We start from the raw sequence: 11,223 nt of genomic DNA, 5'->3' as shown, positions 1-11,223 counted from the left end.
ATTTAATATCCCTTGGTCATCCTTTGCAGATGAATACATATAGTACTTAAACCATGTATACAGATTTTCACACATATATACATGAATGAACTATAGTGCACAATTCAAATTTATGTTACAATCAAGTTGACAAGTTTAAATATGGCTTTATAAACGAGTAGCAGTAACAGTACTGACATAATTTGGATTCACTGAATAATGCATAATTTGAAATCAGCAAAACCATTGTTGATCAAACTTTGTGGGAATATAAGGAAGTTAATTTTTTTAGTTTTAAAAAAAGAAATAGTGAAAAAAAATGAGAACAAAAATTAATTTTAGGAAGATGAGAACCCAGAACGGCAAGTGGCAAGATTTCACCAGCCAGTTTCTATTAATTAGGCCGCAGACTCTAGGAAACTCTGTAGATGTAGTCAACTTCCAAGTCATATCCTCCAGGAAATTTGTGTATGGCTTACCTTTACAAGAAGCCTTCAAGGTGGATGGACAAGAGCCTTGCAGAAGGAAACCATGGCTAATTCATTCTCCAGAGCTGAAAATACCTCTGATTAACTGACAGATGTCTGCGTTGGAAAGGAGATAAGACACAATGGGGTCCATATTCAGCAGCATTTGGTCAGATAAACTGTGAGTTATCTAGCTAAATGTCGACTTTTGAATATTTCCACTACTCATCTGGCTACGTTTTAGCTGGATAGCTCATTATCTGGCTAAACTACAGCCAGATAATATAGGTGTGTTCCGGGACTATGTGAAGTTAAGCTGGATAAGTTATCCAGCTAAGTCCAATATTATCCGACTAACTCTGGTCAGGCTGTAGATTAGTCCAAAAGTGAACCTGATAAATTTATCCGGCTGACTTTTACAAGAGTCAGGTACACTCAGTTGTGTGGCTGTGCCACTGAATAACCCTGCAAAGTTAGCCAAAGAAGTTTATCTGACCAACTTTGCAAGCTGGCCACTGGCTGGATAAAACCCCCATTGTTTCCTGTCCTTGTCCTTTCAAGGATATCCTCACTTCTAACAGAGAGGACCTTTTCCTTGTCTGTCTCTCCTCCATGTAACTGTGTCAAGTTGTAAGTCTTGCAAGTATAAAAAAAAAAACTTATCATGTATCCAGTTTTTGAAACATTATCATGCTTCTGGAAGCTGATACTAATATTGCAATTTAAACAAGAAAATATAGAATGATATAAATTATGAAAGCTTGGTAAGGCAGGACAAAAAAGTCAAAATTTCACCCTACTCCAGTGTTCTTCTATGATGTCAGTATTATTTTTAGGGACTTAGCTAGAACTGATATCTCTTCTGATGTTATCCTATTTAAGGATGTTGATAGCTGACCAAATGTGTAGCTTCCACTCTTGGACTTTGACTCATTCTTGCTTAAGGGTCTTGAGGTAGTGCCTCATTCCATTAACTGGGTTCTCTTGTACTGGAAACTCCTTAAACTTCAACCTTCTCTTCCTGCCTGAGGCAGTCATTTGACTTTACCTGCCCATCAGACTCCCAATCAGCATTCATTTAGGAACAGAGGGGGAAAATCTTCAAAGAGCCTGGGTAGGTACAATATACTGGGGTTCTTTTGCCACCTGTGCTTTTGCAGATAATTTTCAAAGATTTGTGCGGGTGGCTGAGAGGGGGTAAAATAATGTGCATTCTTTTGAAAATCTCAAGCATGCATACTGTTTCCCCCCCCCCCCCCCCAAGCAGCATGCCCCCTACCCCTATAGAATGCCTTTTTAACCTGGCCAACAGTATGGTCATTATGGAAATCCATGCATACTTTTAACTGAGCAGAGGAGGCCAATATTCAAATAGACCAAATTACCCTGGTAATCGGCTTTGCAAATTGCCCTCATAATAATAATACTCAACTCTCATGGGTAAGATTTTTGAACTCTTACTTCAGGTTTACTTCAGTTTTATACAAGAAGTTTAGGATACTACAAAGAAGGGCCACTTGATTTTCTTGATTAGTTCTAGGTCTGTTTATTTCAGTATTTAGAAGGCACCTTTATCTAGAAGGCTTCACATGCCAAAATCAACATGGTAGATGGCGCAGAGGAAAGAGCTAGGCTTTTAGGTATGATCAAGAGGATAAGGCAGAGATATTATATCAATAGAGAGGGAATTACAGAGGAATAGTGCAAGTAGAGAGAAGACCTTGAGGCAGGAAAAAGATGAACAGTGAGGAGTGTGGGAGTGAGCGAGAAGGGACATAGCGTGACATGAAGGATAGATAAAGAGAAACAGAGCCATAAATATATTTGAAAGGAAACGGAATATTATACTGCAAGAATACTTGTCAGGGGTTCAAGGGATGGTCTGAGAGAAACAAGGGGAAAGAGAAGGCGAGCAGCAAACTTTGTGCAGCCCAATCACATAAATGTATGTTCTATGTATGTTCTATGTAATCGCCACTCGCGACAGTTATGTTACACTGTAAACCGGTATGATCTGTATACTTTACAGGAATGTCGGTGTATATAAGAATTCAAAATAAATAAATAAATACATAAATAAATGTAACCCTTGTCTATAAAAGCAAGGGACTTTCCTGAATTTAAGCCTTGATGAGGTCATCAGTGGCATCTTTTGCGTATATACAGTATGGCGAGGTTTGTAGTGGGAGGAGAGAATAAGTTTAGAATTCTTTCTTGAGAGAGGTCTGCAATGAATAGTGGTGAAGAAGCAGTCTTCTGTGCAGTTCACCGCATGAAGAAGCACTGCCTAGTTCACTCCTAGGCCAAATGAACTACAAACAAGGAAGACTATGGGAATGACCAATGGAGAACCATACTTTACTAGAAGTCTCACCATCTGACTCGGCTGGAGAAACCGAGTAAGTGTCTATGTCTATGGTATGGAAGTGATGTGCTCGTTTTCCAGAAATGAATTCATTCAGTAAGGAGTTTTTGCTGTAGTAACGTCTCCAAATGGGTTTGTTTTGTGCACACCGTGACAAGAATGAACCTCATTCATAAGCCAGGGTATGGTGGATAAAATCTGAATCTCTCAAATTTACTGGTAATGCTCACCTCAATACTTGCATTTTGCCAAAAAGGGCTTTGGGGTTCATAAGATGTAATATCTGAAAGCAACATATCAAGGTGTGCTTGGAAGTTCTTTTTAATCAGGCCTGTGATGTCCAAGAAAATTGGGATTATTTCTGTATCTTTCTGCCACATTTTCTTGGTCTCCGATTACATTAATTGGTGCTTGAGGGTCTTCTCTCTCTCTCCATACATTGTATGGCATAGTCATTCGGAACTGAAACGTGGAATATAAATCAAATAAATAAATTATCAATACTGTTCTTGCATTTGTCTCCTTTACTATAATATCTGGCTTTCTTACATCAAGCTTTTTATCAGTTGAAATGGGAATATCCATTTTTTTCTGTGGTGGCTATGAACCATCTTGCCCAGTGCTGCAATTACTGGCTGCAATCTCTCATCCTTAGGTTTATGTTCACCTCCCCTTAGTCATTCCTGTGTTTTGATATACTTGTTTTTGCAGAAGTAACTCTTTGTATTTTTCACTGTATTTGTACTTTAGCCAATAGGTTTTTTTTTATGTTGGCTAGTCCAACTCTTTAAACAGGTTTTTTTCTTTTTTTGTAAATTCTGTTGCTGCTTTCCGCAAGAGTCTGGTAGATTTTCACTCATTTTTATCTACTCATCAAAATAACTATCCAAGCTTAAAGATGGAGGCCAATTTAGTTGCTAACTTTCATACTTCAGCGCTTTTTAAGTATTTGGATCTTTGGATGATGTTAAGTATATTTGGAAGCCTCTAATACAGCTCTATATGTGTAATCTGTTACTGTAAAAACTATATCACCTTCATACACTGATTCTTATAGATTACTTATTAGACTGTTTGAGACCAACTGTTTGAGGTCCAGACTACAATTCTAAAATGGTAGGAGAGTGCAGGGATTAAAAGTTAGCTGATAGCTTGTATTTTATTCCATGCTGTCAAAGCACTTTTCAATATCAATTTCAGTCTCCTGTCATATTCTTTGCTAATCTTTTCTTTCAGTAATTGGTACTGGATTGTTGCACCTTCTTCTACTCCTAAATATGTTTTTACACCTTCCTGTTCCAGATTTTATGTTACAATCTTCAGTCAGAGAGATGATTTCGGTTTTGCTTAATTTTCCATAAAGAAATGTTGCCTTAGTACCTTTGTCAAGGCTAAATATCATCCTGATATCATCTGCGAATCACCTCACTTCTTGGAGTTGTTCCACTAAGTGACAATTTCAGAAGCTGTAAAGTTTAAGATCATCTTCAAATAGTAGGAGCAATGTTATCTGTGGATCTTTAGTGTCTCTAGGATTAAGGCTAAATCCATTGTTCAAGGAGTTAATAAGAATACTCAGTAGATTCAGTGCTAGCAAAAAACAGAAGTGGTGACAGGGAAGCTACTTGGAATATTCCTTGCTAGATCTTAATGTTAGGAATGACATATTGTCCATCTTCATAATCAGATGGAGTGTTGTCTTTCATATTTACATGGTAAACTTGATGTATTCAATTAATCCAAGGTTCACTCTGTGCATTTCAAGGCAATCTATTATCCAAGATTGTGGGGATGCTGTCAAAAGCATTTTTATAGTCAATCCATGCTATACTAAGGTCCTGAATTTTCTTAAAGCTTACAGTGATGGTTTTATTCAGCATCAACTGGTTTTGGTTCTATTATGCTCCTCTTTTGTTGTCCTTCTGTTCTATTACCAAGATGCTATTAACATCTATGTGATCATTTATTCTGTCTGTATCTATTGTAGGCTGATTCTGGAGGGCACTATGTGATCATTTATTCTATCTGCATCTATTGTTGGTAGATTGTAGCTAGGCACATTATTGATTTCCTTTTTGGAAAGAGAAATGTTTGTCCTGTTGTTAAGCCATTGTGATGTTAGTTCTGGCTGCCAGATCATGTTGATTCTTGCTATTTACTATGTCTTGATGGAGGGATGTTAATTTTTGGGCTCTTTTTAACCTGGTTCCCAGCCTTTTTGTTGTTACTTCAGACCATTGCTTATTATGATGTTTGTCTTCTCCATGTTCCTCTGTACACTGCGTGGCCATTCTGCTTCTCTGTTGTGCTCTATGTGATACTCATATAAATGTTTCCAAAACTTTTCTGTTTCAGCTTTGGGTTGATGGTGTTTTAACAGCACGTGTCCGTCCTAGATTCCCTGTAGATTTGCTTGGGGAGGGGGGCCTGCCTAAATATTTTATTTTGATGTCACTCATTCCTGTTTTCTTCATAACTCTGCAATTTTTATCCTTCTGCTGTTATTTTTAGTTTAGTTATTGGAATATATGAACTTAAGATCTTCTTCCGTTCGTGTACCATTTTTCAGTTCGAGATTTTGAATTTTTCTCATTATTTTTAGCATCACCGGTCCTTTGAGATAATCTACCAGTGATATCTCTGCCCGCTGCAATTTTATTCTCTCCTCTAGAAGCTTTTTCTTCTAGCCCTGTGTCCTTGTTGGCAGGACTCTCTCAGCAATGATTTTCACTGCATAATATTGTATATGATTTATTCCCTTTATGGAGATTATGGCCTTGCTGTTCTGACTTATCGTGCTACTTAACTTTTGGTGTCAGGTTTCATTTAGGTAGCCTTTCCCCTCTCCTGGATGACAGCACACATGTTCATCTCCACACAGGCCAGGACCTCAAACGCCAGCTCCTCCATCTCCTGGTATCTCTGCTCCCTGGCCTGACTTACATTGCTCATGGGCTACAGCATTCTCATTCACCGGTGACTGGACCGCAGTTATTTAATGTGAGCATCCAGGGCTCAAGTGAGGTGAAGATTGGGGGAAAAAAGGAACAGTCGCTGGATCCAAAACAGTAGACTGTATTCCTAGCCGCAGAGGGGACCTTCACCCTGTCCAGTGGAAAAATCACCTGGAGCCCCCCTCCACTATTAGAACTGCTCAACCACTATTTAAAGAACCCAGTAAACAAGAGAGGGGTTTGGAACCCATCTGCCATGCAAAGGTTACAACTGTAAACCCTGAAGGGGCAAAGAGAGGTCTGGGGGAGGCCAGCAGTGCATTACAGCAATCTAGACAGGACAAAATAAGTGCACACAGTAGAGGATGACAAGAATCAAAAGAGAGAATCACAAAGGTGTTTTATATTAAATAGCTGAAAGCTGAGAGACGAACAAAGAACCGATACAAACAGGGGGAGAGTGTGAGATCAATGAGGACACTGAGATTTCTAACAGAAGAAGGAAAGGAGAGCAAAATGGAGCCAAAGCTGACAAAAAGCAGAGGGAGGAAAAGTGAAGTGGGAATAGATGTGCCTTGCAGTCCTCACCTGCTGTTTCTATATTTCTGTTCCTCCTTTCTACTGCAACTTCACAGATCTTGCCTGAGCTTCTGGTTTTACTCATGCTTCCCCACCGTCAAATATCTTCTCTGCTTCTCCCAGACTATCCTAACTAATGGTATTGATGATTCTGCCTCCACTTCCTGCGTTGGGAAGCTGCTCCATGCGCCACCTATACTATCTGTGAGGGAACGCTAGCTTGCATTATGTCTGAATCTGCCTCCCTTTCACCTCATAGCATGATCCTTTTTTCCAGAGTTCGGTGAGTAGAGGCAGAAGGTGCAGCCTCTCACCCCACCAAAGTAACTCATCCATTTTCTGGAAGGGGGGACTCACTTCTCAGGAGAAGAAGGTCATCATTCGGTCACCACGTCTGTTCTGTCTTTCACCTCTCTGCTGAGGCCTCTAAAAAAGCGCCACTTTCTCACTGAAGCCAATTTGACCAGCTGAGCCAGTGATTACTTTGTGTGGCTTTAAAAAGAAGGAGGAGTAATATCCTAAAAGCAAACAAGTTTTTACAGCTGGCAGCTTGGATATAGTCTTTGATTCTCTGCTTAAACTAAATCAGCCAGAATTTATGCCTTCACTAGGCTAGCAAATGTGGGACCACCAGGGTAAAGGGGGCATCCATTAGCCTAATACAACTATCATCTCCACCCAACGACTCTGCAGGTTTACTTTTCAAAACAAAATTTTCTGTATGGTTGTACCTCCTTTCTATCTATCTATCTATCTATCTATCTATCTATCTATCTATATATATGCATGTAAATAATAAATAAATATCTACTGAAGGAGATATTAATAACTTGCTCCTCTGAATTAACCTGAGTAGTTCCCAACAATAAAAGCTGACACAAATTATGCAATAGACAAATAAAATCATAACTATGCGAATTTGTGATCAAGATTATTTCTAACTGCTAATAAAATCCTACAGCTAATTGAATGGCGCTTAGGTAATTCATCTCTTTGGGTCCTCGTCCTGCTACTTAATCTTTGCTTTAAAGAGGCACAGGGACAAATATGGCCGCTGGTTAAGATGAAATGCTCGATTTTGGGGTGAGGTTTGTTCATGCTATAAATAAAACATAATTGGTTCACTAAACTTAAGGATCAAGACCTTTGGCCTTTGCCACCTTTCCTGGAAATCTGCTTCCCTTCCATTTTCTGAAAATTTTGAAGGCGGTAAAATCAGACAAATCACTTTGAGGGTAAGTTTCAAAAGCCATTTCCACAGGCAAATAGCTATTTATTCATGGAAATGGGGGTCTTTGAACATTGCCCACTTATGAGCTGAATTTTAAAAGCCAGGCATGCACCAGAATTGGAAGATGTTCACACATGTAGGACAAGCGCGTGTCCATTTCATTTTAAAAGCCATCTACATGCGCGCACATCTCCCGATCCATGAATATCTCACTTGGAACAAAAAAGGAGTGTGATTTAGCTGGGGCATGGGGGTTCTGGGGCGGAGCCAAAAGATGTGCACACAAGTACCTATGTGCCTGAGCGTGCATTTTTAAGGCTGTTTACCAGGACAGTCGCTGGGCAAAACAGTGCACTGGACAAAGTTTGCTCTCAGCACCCCTTTTCCTTTCAGACTCACATGCTCCCAGACTCCCAAACTAACTCAAAAGGGTGACATGGCTCCTCCCCCCATCCCCGGCTTGGTGCCTAAGGCAGTTGACCTTCTTCCCCGCACTTTGCAATGGCCCTGCTGTTTACCCCATGTCTCTTGCAGTTACGAATCTTCAGAGGCTGCTCATTCTGCTCAAAATGACCAAACCGGGTTACACAAACTGATCAGGATGGACCAAAAGCCATCAGGACATATGGGTCTCTTATTTTTCACCAAAATCAGACCCTTTGTAAATTTCTTTCACTTTATAAAGTGCCTCTTCATAATTCTGATCAACTGTTCACCAGCAAAAATTTTGCAAGAAGCAACTGTCCAGTAGAATTGCTTGTCAATAACAGGCAAGTCAGCTCTGTAGTATCTCGGCTTAAGTCTTCAGTAATATGCTTAACTGCAATGGTACGCAATGGCAATGGCATATAATTTCCATCACACACAAAACAACCCAATTTTCAAACATAAGATAAGCATGTAAATTGAGTTGGAATATCAAGTTGTTATGAAGGTAGAGATATGCATTTAACTTTTACCAAAACAGGCATAATGTGACCTGTGTGTGTGGCATTACCAGCTGGCCCTAGCTCCTAAGCCTTTTGAGCTAGGAGTTGAGATAGGCAAAGGAGGGAGGGGTTGGACCATTTCAGAACAGCATCTCCACAGAGGTTGCTGGAATGGCTAACCCGCTGCCCGTATAAAAGCAGGTGGCAGAAGAGATCAGTGTGTGTGGCTGTGCAGATTTGGTTTAGATTTGAGAGGAAATAGCAACTTTTCCTTGTTTATAATTTGTGCCAGTTCCAAGGATTGTGATCTATAATCCAGGAGAGGTGAGAGACTACCCCCTTTCAGCACATAACCTGTCTGGTTGGGCTGTATCTAGTGTTTTGTTCCTGAGATCTTTGCTGATTTTTTTTTTTTTTTGTGAGATCCCTGGTTTTTGGCCCATCAAGGGATTACAAGAAATTCCCTTTCTGAAGTGGCCACGATAGAAAAGACTCTGCCCGCTCTTTCTCACAATCTGTGGAAGGTGACCAGTGATTACCTGTTGCAAGAGAGGTCCAGTGTCTGCTGAGTTTTGGGAGTTTTTATTTTCCTTGCAAGACACCTGGCTTTTTGTCTGGGAAAGGATTATGGGAAAGTCTTTTTCTGAGGTGGCCAGGATAGGGAAGGCTCTCCCTGATCCAGCCAACAATCTGAGGTTGGTGGATAGTGGTGACCTACTGCAAGAGAATTTCAGAGTTTTTGGACTTTTGAGTAAAGACTTTAATTTGTGGATCTGGGAGGAGCATTTTTGTTGCCACCCTTCCTGCCCTGGAGTGGGGAAAATGAGAAGAGCTGATTGTCCCCAGCTGCCTGGACTTTTCACCTGAACGATCCCATGTGCCACCTGGAGAAAGAGAACCGTGAATAAAATCTTTTTCGTCACACCTGCAGACCCCCCCATCTGGAGTCTTCACTCTGGGAAGAAGAGGTACAAGTGAGAGTTGCATAGTGTTTGAGACCCTGTTTTTGTCTGCCGGTATTTTTTTTGGAAGGGGATTTTTCACCCATAAATAGGATCTCCCTCTCCACCTGGGAAGCCTTGCCTTTCCATGCCCTGGAGGGTGAGTTCTCCCCTTGGCCCATTTACTGAGAGACACTTGCACAGATAAAGAGGATTAGAGAACTGTGATAACAAGCTGTTTGTAGCAGGAGCTGGTGTATATAGTGCCACAAAGTTGTTTCTGAAGACATTTCTGCAGTAAAGTTTTGTTTGGATACTCAATCTGAGCATCCAGAGTATTTTATTGGTATTCGTATTCCTCCCATTTACATTGAAAGAAAGAGTTCCCCAGGAGAAGATACAGAGATTCAACTCTATACCTTGGGCCTTGAAGGAGTATTCATCCCCCCACCCACCCCTACTGAAAAGAACCTGACATCCCGGCGTTGTGGGACAGAGAGACAGGAGCTGGCCACGGGATCTCATGTGACCCCTGCCATCCAGGTTTAACCACCAGTATAGGGCTTACCTATGTAAATAACATGCCGTTTGTACACATTACTTTTGAAAATTCAAGTTCCATGTGTTAATCTGTGTCGCTCCCCCAGAATGCCTCTGTTTAGGCGGCCAAATTTATGTTTGTTATGAATTTTTGTGCATATTTTGAAGCAAGCCAAAATCCACTTAAGTGCAAATGACCAACATCAGCACGTAGCTCCTTATTTTACATGCCTTAGTCCCAACCATGCTCTTGAAAATGTACTCCATTGCATCTTTCAGGCCCATGAAATCTCCCAGTCATCCGTTTCTGACTTACCTCTGAGTTCCTCATCTCCAGAGATCATCTTTCTTGATGGTCTATACAGTACACGTATGCACAAAACAGTACAACTTTCATTTCATGAACACTCGCTCAAATGTTCCCCAGAGTTCACAAATGTATTCTCTGTTGACTTTAAGGGCATTTTTTTCCCAGCCAACTGATGAGCATAAAATATGGCTCTATGCACATAAATGCCTGAGACCCTGCACGTGTGGAAGTGTGCGTGTGACCTGCTTCCGTGCATACTTTTATGTGAACTGGGGAGAGTTGCGGGGGGTGGGGTTGGGACTCGCATGCACGGTCTTTGAATTTAAAAAAGGGCACATGTAAGTTAACCCACACGAGTTACGCCCTCGAGTGAGCAGGTGTAACATTGCACGTGGAATTCTGTGTGTGTAGCAGGCCAAGTCCCTGCAAGTTTTCAAAGCATACTTAGGGGCCTACATTCTCACTTTGGAAATTTTGGATGAAGTCTGAGCACAAATGGTAAGTAAGGGCAGACTTTACTTGAACACACAGTTATAAAAGGACCCTCTAAAAGGGAGAAATTTGATATCAGGAGGGTCATTTTATAACAGTGCTTACTCAGATAAAGTCTGTGAGTGCCTTTCAGGTACAGACTTTCCCTTGAATTTTCCAAGCAAGCCTAAGCACATCACTTCACTTAGAAAATTCATGGGTTACGTGGGCCTGATGTGTGCATGAAATAAGTCGCACACAGAAACACCAGCTCTATCGAGATAGTTTTTAAAATCAAAAACTACATGCCTAAGTCCCAACTCTTCCGCAACTCTGCCCTATGGAACAACTCTCCCCAGTTTGCATATAAGTACACGCATACATTTTACACAGGGCCGGTGCAAGGGGATTACCTAGGCACCTTCTGCCTTGCACCTGCCCCCCCCCCCCCCCCCCG

General features: G+C 40.9%; 1 long non-coding RNA gene across 1 annotated transcript; it reads right to left on the bottom strand.

The window, feature by feature from the left end:
- Positions 1–1,991: 1,991 nt before the first annotated feature.
- On the bottom strand, positions 1,992–11,218 carry LOC115087799. The gene is made up of 2 exons (XR_003855616.1): positions 7,156–11,218; positions 1,992–7,090 (listed from the first exon to the last, which is right to left on the bottom strand). It is a non-coding gene; the product is annotated as an uncharacterized LOC115087799 (long non-coding RNA).
- Between the last annotated feature and the right edge of the window lie 5 nt (positions 11,219–11,223).

This window comes from Rhinatrema bivittatum, chromosome 3 (assembly GCF_901001135.1).
Source record: "Rhinatrema bivittatum chromosome 3, aRhiBiv1.1, whole genome shotgun sequence".
In the NCBI taxonomy this organism is placed as follows: domain Eukaryota; kingdom Metazoa; phylum Chordata; class Amphibia; order Gymnophiona; family Rhinatrematidae; genus Rhinatrema; species Rhinatrema bivittatum.
The sequence above is the reverse complement of the archived record's forward strand: the minus strand, read 5'-3'. Positions and strand labels throughout refer to the sequence as shown.